Raw genomic sequence first — 12218 nt, 5'->3', positions numbered from 1 at the left:
TATATATATATATCTCTATCGGGAACTTCCTAATCTGTCAATGAGCTTATCTACACGAGGCATCAGATAAGCATCAAATATGTACATGCTATTTAACATTTTGAAATCATTACCGAGCCTTATACTTCTATCTGGCTTTGGAACCAACACTATTGGACTTGACCAGTCAATAAAGGATTCCTCTATCACTGCCAAATCTAACATTTTCTGAATTTCTTCTGAGACTGCATCCCACTTAGCTTCAGGTATTTTATAGGGCTATATATTTGTACAGACACCAGCTCAATAAATATGTCAAGCTGTAGAACTGTGGTCAATCCAGGAATATCAGAGAAAAAAAATCTATTTTTCCTTACAAACTCTTTTACTTTATTACTTTGGGCCACTGAAGGTTTGAGCTATTGGTACCTCAGTAATGGAGGGGCCTGTATATTTTTTGAGGGGACTGCGAAAATGAGGCAATGGTGCAGAATACTGATATTCCGGGCATGAATCTCAATATTATTTTACATCCACTTGTAAACTAGGCCAAACGAATCCCTGGTTATTCACTCCTTAGTTTTCCTATATCCAGGTTTTCTCTAAACCTCACCCATTATATGATCATGAGCAAGATCTAATACCATCCCGTGGTATGGTTTTGGGACTACTAACTCTTACACAACCTCCTCCTTTTGCTTTACCACTTAATATACCAAATATTTATTTTTTCCAAAACGGTTGTGTTGGGTTTTAAAAATAGAAAACAGAAAATCTCTGAAGCATCGTTTCCCGAACATGGGAAAAAGGAACAGAAGTCACATCAGATGCAATCGTGTTATACAAAGTAACACAAAGTTAGATAGGGTAAACACAGAATAAGTACAAAATAAACAAAACAAACATAGAAGATTCCAGTACAGGGTTGATCAAGGAGACTTTATGAGTATTATATCAGGAACAACAGGAGTGGTCCAGATTAACCAAAGTATATTAAATTTAAGTAAGGTAGATTGGCGGTGTGCCAGAATCTACTCATAGTTGTAATACACATGAACTAATTTCAGCACTTCGCCAATCTTAGGAGATTAAATACATTTCCAATTCCTCGATATTAAAAGTTTGGACACTAACAATGTATGAGTGGTTACCACTCTGAAGGGAGAAGGCACATTGTCTATTCCCAGATTCAGAAGTGCTAACGTAGGGTTGGGGGTTATATTAGCTCCAATGATACAACTAATGATTTGAAAGGCTCTAAATCAGTAGGCTTGTAAATTACTACAGGACCAAAACATATGGAGTAACGTTCCAACCTGGTTGCAATCTCTCCAACATAAGTTAGAGGTATTAGTAGAGAATTTAGCAAGTAGAGAATTCAGCAAGTCTATAATGTGAGCTTAATGTGGCTTAACGTACAAAAAACAACTTAGATGTTAACCAATGTCTGCCAAACTTCCTATACTACAAGACTCTCTCTATGCCAACATATTCTGAAGATTTTGTGTTATTTGATAAAGCATACCAAAAGTTATTCACATTAAACTCTTTTATTACCATCCTAAAACATTTAATGTGAACAGCTTAATGTACCATAATGTGCCTAAACCTCAATCAAATGCCTTGAAACGTTGCACAACCCAAGTTTACAGCTTCCTAAACCTACCCTGGAAGTTTCATGGAGTTTGGTTACCCACAAGGCAAATTAATGACATTAAGCAGAGATGGGGTGGGCCAGAAGGGTGCAATATCCAGACTGTACGAAGGCTTATTAAAATCATGATCGATTGATAGGATATTGACATGTAGGAAAGGTTGGGAAGAGGACATAGGAGCATTCACAGAGGAGGCTTGGTCAACTGTTTTGGTAAACACCTTTAAATCCTCACTCTCCTCTAGTCAATGTCTGACTCAATTATTTATCTTGCACCGTACTTACTACACTCCCTTGAAGATGTTTAGATGGGGTAGAAAGGAGACTGGGAATTGTCCCAGATGTAGGAGTGAGGAAGCTAATTTGATCCATATGCTGTGGAGATGCCCCAAACTGTCTAGATATTGGGAAGGCATAATTTATTTTATTAATAAAGTACTCAAGAGTTAAGTTACGCCTGGATCCTAGAATTTGTCTCCTAAATTATGTTGAAGAAGAACAACAGATCCCGGGACTCATGGATATCATTATAAGACTTTTGTTCTTAGCAAGAAAAATTATTGCCTTTAAATGGACATCCCCCAACCCACCTACAGTAGAGGAGTGGCGTAAGCAAGTCGACCTGGTACTATTAAAAGAGAAATTGCTGTTTAAACATAGAGGGTGCCCCCAGAAATTGAATAAGATATGGAATCCATGGTTGTCAATACCAGGTTTGGCCCCATCTATTGGGTAAACCTAAATTACCTAAAAATACAAATAAAAGAGAAAGAGAGGTTTAGAGGGATTAAACAACAAGGAGTAAAGTCAGGAGGTACTATGTGTATATGTTTGATGGGGGGGTGTTGTTGCTTCTTTTTTTTTTTTTTTTCTATGGAGGAGGGAGGAGAAAGGCATATTGGTAGAAATAAAATTAGGTTTAACATTTAATCTGATCTGCACTTTAAATTAACTAAACGATTGCTTGAAAGCGAATCTCACTGGTTTAATAATTATAGCACATACACATGGTTGAGTATAATAACAGTTATTTATGAATTTTACATATGCTTAAAGCTATTAAATATGCACATTAGTAGGAAATAAGCCATGGTTGGGGCTACGTATAGGTATTTATCTATGTGTATGTGTGTTTGTTTATATAAGTGTATGAATGTGTGTATGGGTGTGTATATATTTATATATATGGACTAAACACTTTTTTTTACAAACTATTAGTGATGGTAAACCCATTTTAGGGAAGAGGATAGTTAACAATGTTTAAATATTAAGCCACATTAAGCTCCCCAAAAAACAAGCTTAATGTCACTCATTTGCCTTGTGGGAAACCAAAATCCATGAAACTTCCAGGATAGGTTTAAAAAGCTGAGAACTTGGGTTGTGCAAAGTCTCAAGGCAATTGATTGAGGTTTAGGCACATTATGGTACATTAAGCTACAGTAAGCCATTTTCACATTAAATGTTTTAGGATGACCCGCTTACTTGTGTGTCTGTGTATAGGCTTCACCCCTGCCTGCTTTTGCATCCAGCACCTCGGTGCTGCAACTAGCCTTTATGTCTGTGTGGGCGTGCTAGGGGGCCGCAACCTAGAAGGTGTCCAGCAGCTAATCATCCTCACCATTAGAGGCTCTGTCGAACACCTGGCCCTTTTTAGAATCTGCGGCTCTAGTGCGTCCCTGTTACTGCACAGACACCTATTTCCTGTGTTTTCATCCCAGACAACATTTTTGGCACGTTCTTTGAGCTTCCGCAAGTGCCCTTCCTCGGCTACATTGTCTCAAAAGATGGTTTTGCCATAGACCCCTTAAAGGTGGCCGCAATAACTAATTGGCCTCTTCCCTGTGGCCTCAAGGCTACCCAGCGTTTCCTGGGATTTACCAATTATTGACAGCATTTACCTGGAAAGATTCCTATCCCAAGAACTGGCCCCCTGATGCTGCGGAGGCTTTTTATGCCTTGAAGCAAGCTTTCCTTTCCGGCCCTGCTCTTCGAAGGCCGGGCGTTACCAAACCTTTCTCTATTGAAGTGGATGCCACCTCTGTAGGAGTAGGGGCTATCCTCTAACAATCGCCTAATGGCCCTAAGCATCCTTGTGCCTTCTTTTCAAGGAAGTTATCTCCAGCTGAGAGGAATTACTCCATCGGAGATCGTGAGCTTCTAGCTGTTAAACTAGCTCTGTAAGAGTGGCGGTACCTTTTGGAAGGATCTCCTCATCAGATCACCATCTTCACGGACCATAAAAACTTACAGTACCTACAGTCTGCCCACCGCTTGAATCCCAAACAAGCCTGCTGGCCCTGTTCTTCTTCCGATTTGACTTCATCATTACCTTTAAACCTGGGACAGCTAATTCCAGGGCAGATGCTCTTTCCCGTTCGTTTGATTCACAGGACTCTGAGACGTCCAATGAACCAGAGTTTATCATTCCCCCACTCGAGTTCTTTGTGAAAGCTTGCCCAGTCTGTGCCCGTAATAAGTCTCCTAACCAGGCTCCAGCTGGGTATCTCTTACCATTACCTGTTCCTGAAGAACCTTGGTGCCATATTGCTATGGACTTCATCACTGATCTCCCGCTGTCCGAAGGCTGTACCGTAGTATGGGTAGTGGTAGACCGATTTTCCAAGATGGCACACTTCGTACCACTTTCTTCACTGCCGTCAGCAGCAGAATTAGCGCCAATCTTTATTCGAGAGATTTTTAGACTACACGGAACTCCAACCAGTATAGTCTCAGACCGTGGGGTCCAGTTTACTTCCAAATTCTGGAGGGCTCTTTGCAAATCCCTGGATGTATCAGTAAAGCTTTCTTCTGCTTACCATCCACAGTCTAACAGACAAACTGAAAGAACCAACCAGTCCCTGGAGCAGTTACTTCAGGCCTTTGTGTCAGCCCACCAAGATGATTAGGTTGCCCTTCTCCCTTGGGCAGAATTCGCTCACAATAATCATTATAATGCCAGCACCCAGAAATCACCATTCTTTATAGTTTGTGGTAAACATCCTTGTATTCCTTTGCCCATGCCCAGTTCTCCTAATATTTCAGCCTTGGATACCCAGCAGAGGAATATGAATAAGGTCTGGCCCCAAGTCCACTATCAACTTCAGCAAGCTGTTGATAGGCACAAAAGATTTGCTGACCGACATTGACGAAAGGCCCCAACTCTGCAGCCTGAGGACAAGGTGTGGCTGGCTACTAAAAATATCCGCCTAAAGGTTCCATCTATGAAGTTTGCCCCACGTTACATTGGGCCATATGTTATTTCTGCAAGAATTAACCCGGTTTGTTTTCAACTCCGTTTACCTACTCACTTGAAAATTCCGAATTCTTCATAAGTATCCCTGTTCAAGCCTTTGGTCCTGAACAAGTTTTCCTGTTCTTCTTCCCTGGCGACTCCTCCCCTTAACCCATCTCAGGAATACAAGGTTCATCGTTTCGAAGGCCGGGCGTTACCAAACCTTTCTCTATTGAAGTGGATGCCACCTCTGTAGGAGTAGGGGCTATCCTCTAACAATCGCCTAATGGCCCCTACTCCTACAGACTTGGATAACTTCACTATCTTACTTCACTATCTTATTGATTGGAAAGGCTTTGGCCCAGAAGAAAGATCCTGGATTCCTGCTCCAGGATCATTTCCTGTGTTTTCATCCCAGACACCATTTTTTACATGCTACTTTTAGTCATTTTGTCTGCCCCGGTCGCCAGACTGTGACAACATCTATACCACACTTTCAAATCAAGATTGGGAATAAGGATTTCACAGAATCTGGATTCTACTAGTTAAGGCAGATGTAGTATGCGTAGTAGTAAGATGGGTCCACGCTGCAACGGAAGCAGCAATAGGTGGAGAAAGTTCAATTTTGGGAAGAGTAGGCCAGGCTGACGCTAAGAGGAAGTTTACTAAACTGGAAGCGGGAACCAAAGATCGTTCAATATCCCACCACAGTGTTGGCCGATGAACTAAACCAATATTTAAATTGGTCCAGAATGGAGGCTAAATAATAATCTGTGAGGCCCATATCCACCGCATTTCTGTGTTTAAGCAGTTGAGAGTAGACACATTGTGCGTTTTTATGTTGCCAAAGATATTGAAGGAGAGCTGAACACAACGACTGGAAGTATTTTTGGGGAATAGGAATAGGGAGAGTCCTGAACAGGTACAATAATTTAGGAAGAACCAGCATTTTAAAAGTGGTCAATCTCCCCGACAATGTCTATTCAAATTTAGATCATTTTTTTAGTTCTCCTTTTAAATTTACCAAAAAAGGGGTACAATTTTTACTGAATAACTGAGATGTAGATGCGGTAAGGTGGACTTCTAGATAGGAAATGTTTGTCGGTCTACATGTATAGGGGAATTTAATTGATAGGATGGAGGGGGTCTGAGGGGAACCCCCAGGGCCAGTATGTAGGATTTAGTGGCGTTAACCTTATAATAAGATACTTTGCTGAATTTATGTATGACCTCTTGAAACTCTGCAAGGAAAGAACTGGGGTCTGTAAGCATAAATATAACATCATCGGCAAAGAGATGTATTTTGTGATGGTGAGAGCCAAATTGAAAGCCTGAGATTGCAGGGTTAGATCTAATAGTGTCACAGATCTACCCGGACCAGAGCTCCGTGTCCGCGGCGTGGCGCCCGTCCGTGACGTCACAGTCGACTCCTCCCATGGCCCGCGGCTCCTCCTCAAAAACACAGCTGAGCCACTCACTCGGCGTTCTATCGTTCTGGAACGTCGAGCGAGTTGCTCTGAGGGAGAAACTGAGTGAGATTAACTGAGCGGGAGAGTGACACATTGGGGGATCCACCAACCGACCCATGCAGAGAGGTTGCCTCTGTCCTCCCAAATACAGGCTTCATATACCCTCGTCCTCTCACATGTACCGCAAGTAATTGGGAATCTCTTCCCACCTGTTGTTGCTACTTCCTGCTTAACCTGCTAATGCAATTGTTTGAACTGTGTCAGTTAGCATAACCTTTGCTTTCACGGACCACCAGTATATGCTGTTCCTCTCACACCTGATGTAGCCACTTCCTGCTTAACCCTGCTAAATGCTATTGTTTGAACTGTGTCAGTTAGCATAACCATTGCCTTCACGGACCGCCAGTATATGCTGATCCTCTCATGCCTGTTGTAGCCATTTCCAACCTTAAACCTGCTAATGCTCAAATTGATTAACTATGTCAGTTAGTTAACCACAGGTCACTCATACAAACCGCAACTATATGCGGATTTCCTCCACACTGTTTGTAGCTACTTCCAAAACTTAACAGATAAAGCTTACTTACTAGTAAACAAGGCCTACAGGGTACTACTATACTTTTACTCCTCCATAGTGAATTGCCATACTTCCACAACCAGTTATACAGCCATTAGCCCCCAAAGACACCAATCCTTCACCATACATAGAACGGGGTACATGATGTGGAACGGTTCCCCCTCACACTGAGTGTATTGGGGTTCCGCCAGACTGACCCAACCCCTTAATCCTTGATTGACAGCTCCGCAGCTGAGATCCAGTAATAGCTATACCTGCTTGATTGTGACAAATAGATTCAGTGAAGGGTTCCACGAAAAGATAAAATATTAGAGGAAAGAGCAGGCACCCTTGCCAAACGGTACGTTTGTAATGTTAAAGGACTTGGAGAGGGCATTTGAAGTATAAACTGGGGCCGAAGGGTAGGAGTATAGAGCTAGAATAGCTTGGCCTATGGATTCAGAGAAGCTGAATTTGAGGAGTACTTGCTCCACATATTTCCAATATATTCAATCGAAGGCCTTTTCAGCATTGAGAGATAGCAAGAGAGAGTGAAGTTTTTGTTGTTTCGCATAGTGTAGAATGTTAATAAGGCGTCTTGTAGCTTCGGGGTCCTGTCTGTCTTTAATAAACCCTGTTTAATCAGGGCAGAGGCGGCTCTAGACTTTGTGAGGCCTTAGGCGAAACTCAAACATGAGGCCCCCACTTACACCCATATTGAAAGACAATGCAAACAATAATTAAAAATGAACTGTATACATTGCATATTGTTAGACGAGCGTTTAATCCCAGCAGCCAGGAATTTACAGCTTCTAGAGCTAGAATCTTATTTCTGTCTCATATCTAATTCTACAAACAACTATACGCAAAACCATAACCCTAAGGAAGTAACATGCAGAGGTCAGATTAAGTAACGCACAGAGAGCAGAGGTCAGTAATAAGTAACGCAAAGAGATCAGTAGTAACGCACAAAATGCAGAGATCAGATGTAAGGAACGCACAGAGTGCAGAGGTCAGATGTAAGGAACGCACAGAGTGCAGAGGTCAGATGTAAGGAATGCACAGAGTGCAGAGGTCAGATGTAAGGAACGCACAGAGTGCAGAGGTCAGATGTAAGGAACGCACAGAGTGCAGAGGTCAGATCTAAGGAACGCGCAGAGGTCAGATCTCTGGAACGCACAGAGTGCAGAGGTCAGATCTAAAGAACACACAGAGTGCAGAGGTCAGATCTAAGGAACGCACAGAGTGCAGATGTAAGGAACGCACAGTGTGCAGTGGTCAGATGTAAGGAATGCACAGAGGTCAGATGTAAGGATGGGGGGGGCACGGAAGCAGTGCCATTGAATTCAATGCACCAAAATGCCCCCTCCCGCCCCAGAACGCACAGGGAAGTTTTGTGAGCTATTGCGGTGCGTTCCAGAAGCTACCGCTCTGCAATGCATCGCAATTTGTGTGAACCAGCCCTTAGACACTGTGAATTTCTTCTTCTTTTTTTCTTTGTTACCCTGTATTTTTTATATAATGTACAAAAAGAAAAAAAAAAAAAAACTTCATAAAAAAAATAAAAGAAAGGTGCTTCACTGACCTGAACTCCATGCAGGCTTATCTGCATCCTCCTTGCCCTCCTCCGATGTATGTCACCGCTGGCTGCGGCAGGAGCGGAAGCCTCTGCATCCTCACGACACGCCGGGCGGGCTCTCTCCTCTGCAGGAAAAGATGAAGGGAAGTGGCGGAAGTAGTTCCGCCAGTACTCGAGTGATATGCCGGGTCTGAAGTCCCGCCGCGCAGCTTCTCCCTCTCTCTTCAGTGACAGATCCAGGAAGGGGGAGGGGGGTTGCGGTGCGGTGGCTGCGGGGGAATTGCCGGCGATCATTCTCCCCGTGAGGAAATGGCTGCTCCCTCCAAGCCCAGGGGCGGACTGACCAGAGGCAGGTTAGTTGAAGCTGCAGAGGCGAGCTAGGCGGCCGCGAGGCCCTCGTGAGCGCGAGGCCTAAGGCGACCGCCTAACTCGCCTAATTAGAGAGCCGCCTCTGAATCAGGGTGAATTAGGGAGGGAAGGATATATTTAAGGCGGTTCGCCAATATTTTTGCATAGATTTTTAGATCTGTATTTAAAAGGGAAATTGGGCGAAAAATCTGTGGTAAATCTGGTTCTTTGCGTGGCTTAGGAATAGTGACAATAAGAGTTATTGCCAATAAGGCAATTTCTAGTAGCAAAGCATTAAGATGTTGCGTTCTGTGTTTGTTCATTTTAGCAGAATTAGAATCCCTCTCAAAACAGCTTAATGGGCATTCAATAACAAGAAGGGGTCAGAAACTGAACCGCAGTTTCTAGAGAAATATTCAGTGAGAGAGGTATTAATGTCAGGAGGGGCTCCCCCCCCAGGTAATACATTACAGCTGCGGGGCGATGAGGCAGCAGAGAGGATGATCAGACCCTGGCAAGACACCCCCCCCTAAGAGCCGTCCCGCCTGAGTCAGCAGACAAGAAACGGGTGCTTTGTATCTGGAGAACCGACGGCAGAGAAGGTGCCGGTAATTAACACCGGACCAATCTACTTCGGTCAAATACAACGTGTGGGGCTGTCTGTTACAGTCGGAAACCAGGGGTGAGTACTCACTCTTAGGGGATATGTATTGACCTCAATACACTCCTCAGAATAAAGTGTATTACCGAATACTGGAAATAAGTTGCTACACACATCTTTTCACTTGGATCGGATTGAATTAACACAGAGACTTTCTTTGTTTGTTTCAAAATACTTTCTTTATTTGGATTTTTTCACAATTAATCCACAGAAACTATACAATTTTCATTAATTTATTTATATACTTTTACAAAGTCACTTCACTTACAGTTTTTTATGAAACACTAGAATTAAATATTTATTCATTCAATTTGATTCATACAGGATCAACTTATGTTCACGAAAAGGAATTTTTGTCGTTTATGATTGATTTTGCAGCACGTTTGGTATATGGGAAAATCAGCCTTATGTACATTTATTGTTTGTTTAAAATCAGCGCTGTTGAGTTTTTAATATTTCAAACCCTGTTGCATGACTACTCAGCCCAGCTTACGGCAGACTGGAATTGCTTCCTTAAAGGCACAGTACACCACCAGAACAACCATTCTCTGCAACTATCAGCAGTGATCAGGAGGAGCACGCCGTACAGACAGTGCAACTAATAGCAAGTATCATCTTATTATTTTGCTATAATTTGGACACATGCTATTTGATGTCTGTATGAAGAAATACACTTGCTTAGACTTTCAGTTATAACCTCACTGAACTAACGTTGGAGTCCACCTAACACTTGTTCATTTATTTTGCTATACTTTAAAGTATGCTATTGATGTCCATATGAAGAAACACAGTTGCCTAGGATTTCAGTTATAACCACATTGAACTAACGTTGGAGTCAATCTAACACTTGCACTTTACTCTGCCAATTATGGTTATATACTAATCAAGTCTGTATGAAGGAATACAGGTTCGTAGACTTTCATTTAATACCGGATTGAATTAATTTTGAAGATAACTGCTCCGCTCTCATCCGCAGTTGTGATCCATTCACAAAACGGTGAGTTTCTCGTTTAAATTCATTTATTACCTTGCAAGCCTTAGAGCACTGGCGGAACTACCAGGGTTGCAGCGGTCGCAATTGCGACCGTGCCCTGGCGTTCCGCCACTTGGGGCCCAGCGACGGAGAAGAGGCCCCCCCCCCCGAGATCGTGCCGCTTGGGGGTGCTGGTGGTATTCTGCATTGTTCTGACTTTTATTATGATGTATTGCTGGGACTTGTAATCCCGCATAGCTGGTGGTATTCTGCATTACTGTATAATCATTATACAGCAATGCAGAATAGCTCCAACTATGTGGGACTACAAGTCCCAGCAATGCATTATATTTTTAAGTAGGGATACACCAGTGTTAATACTGGGCATTTCTCGAGTACTCGTAAAAATGCCCCGATACTAAACACAGATACCGGTGTTCTGTCGAGAACGCAGACGTAGTCGAATTTGCCGACCTCAGCATCTGCGCTTGGGCACAGACCAGTATTATCAAGGAAACCGGGATTTATTCACAAAGTATTTTGTTTAAATCGTTAATTGTAACTGTTAATAATATTCCACCATTTACTGCCATGGATGGTATATTATTAATGGTCACAATTAGCCATTACAAACGAATACTTTGTAAATAAATGCCGGTTTCTTCGTTAATCCCGTCTGTATGTAAGTGCAGATGCTGGGTCGGCGTTCTCGAGCAGAACACCGGCACAAAAAATTTTAAATAAGCGGCTGCCTGAGGTCCCACGCTTCCTGGGGACCTCGGCAGCCTTCCTGCTAACCATGCGGTGCCATGTCGGTTGGGGGGGGGCCCTTCATGGTTTCTTGCACCGGGGCCCTGAAGGTTCTAGTTACGCCTCTGCGTTACAGGGATTCTGGCAATAATAATATCAGTAACCACAAGGTCAGGTAGTAAGGTCAGTATTAGATCCAGTACGTATTGTAGTTGATCCCAAGGGAGAACTGACTCTGGAATCCCTCTGATTTTAATACTGTTATGTCGTGACCTATCTTCCAGATCCGCCAATTTATTCTTGACCCAATGCACATCATCAGTAATGTGATCTTGAGGGTCAATAAGTTGATTAATAGTAGATGCATATTCCCCCATTTTGTTTTCAACATGATCCCCTCTAGTGCCCACTGCTTGTAATTCTGATTTTAATTGCTGGGTTAAAGACAATATGTCTGAGTGACAGCATAAAGACATCAGCATGTCTTTCATCGTGGTGTCAAGGAGCGGTTGATCAGTTGTGGGGATGCATGTAATGGGGTCTTGTAGTTCCCTGGTGTCATCATGGGAGTTATCTACGGGACTTACCGGCATGGAGTGAGTGCAGTCATCAGCCATTCGAGGCTTCAATTTGACTGGGCTTCCTTAGTGTGAGGAAGAAGAGCATCGCCGGGGTTGTCCCCTTGTCTCGCCCGCCAGCTGCAGGGGCAGCTCATGTCTGCAGTGATGAGGCAGACGAAGCTGAGGAGGGAGAGCCGCCACCATCTTGGCCGTGCCGCAGTGCCAAGGAGGAGAAGAAAGATGTGTGTTTCTGCAGCTTGTGGTGATACTTCTTCCTGGGACTCATGTCTCCGGAAAGTAGGGACACTCACTAACCGATCGGGTAAGTTGAAAGTAGTCGTCTAGTACCGATCAATGGAGCCCGGGCCTGTTTAAGCGGAGCGCTACTGACACATGCGTCAGATCAGCTTGCGCGGTAGCCACGATCCCCCCCCCCCCCCACGCCAAAAAACTTCAG

General features: G+C 43.3%; 1 protein-coding gene across 1 annotated transcript in view; it reads right to left on the bottom strand.

Annotated features, from left to right (window-relative positions):
- The window catches only part of LOC108799244 (catenin delta-2-like), a 292772-nt gene that overhangs the window by 104711 nt on the left and 175843 nt on the right, over window positions 1–12218 (bottom strand). The gene's annotated exons all lie outside the window — the stretch shown is intronic.

This window comes from Nanorana parkeri, unplaced genomic scaffold (genome assembly GCF_000935625.1).
Source record: "Nanorana parkeri isolate BGI_ZX_2015 unplaced genomic scaffold, ASM93562v1 scaffold1668, whole genome shotgun sequence".
Taxonomy (NCBI): Eukaryota; Metazoa; Chordata; class Amphibia; order Anura; family Dicroglossidae; genus Nanorana; species Nanorana parkeri.
This window is presented reverse-complemented; position numbering and strand designations above follow the sequence as displayed.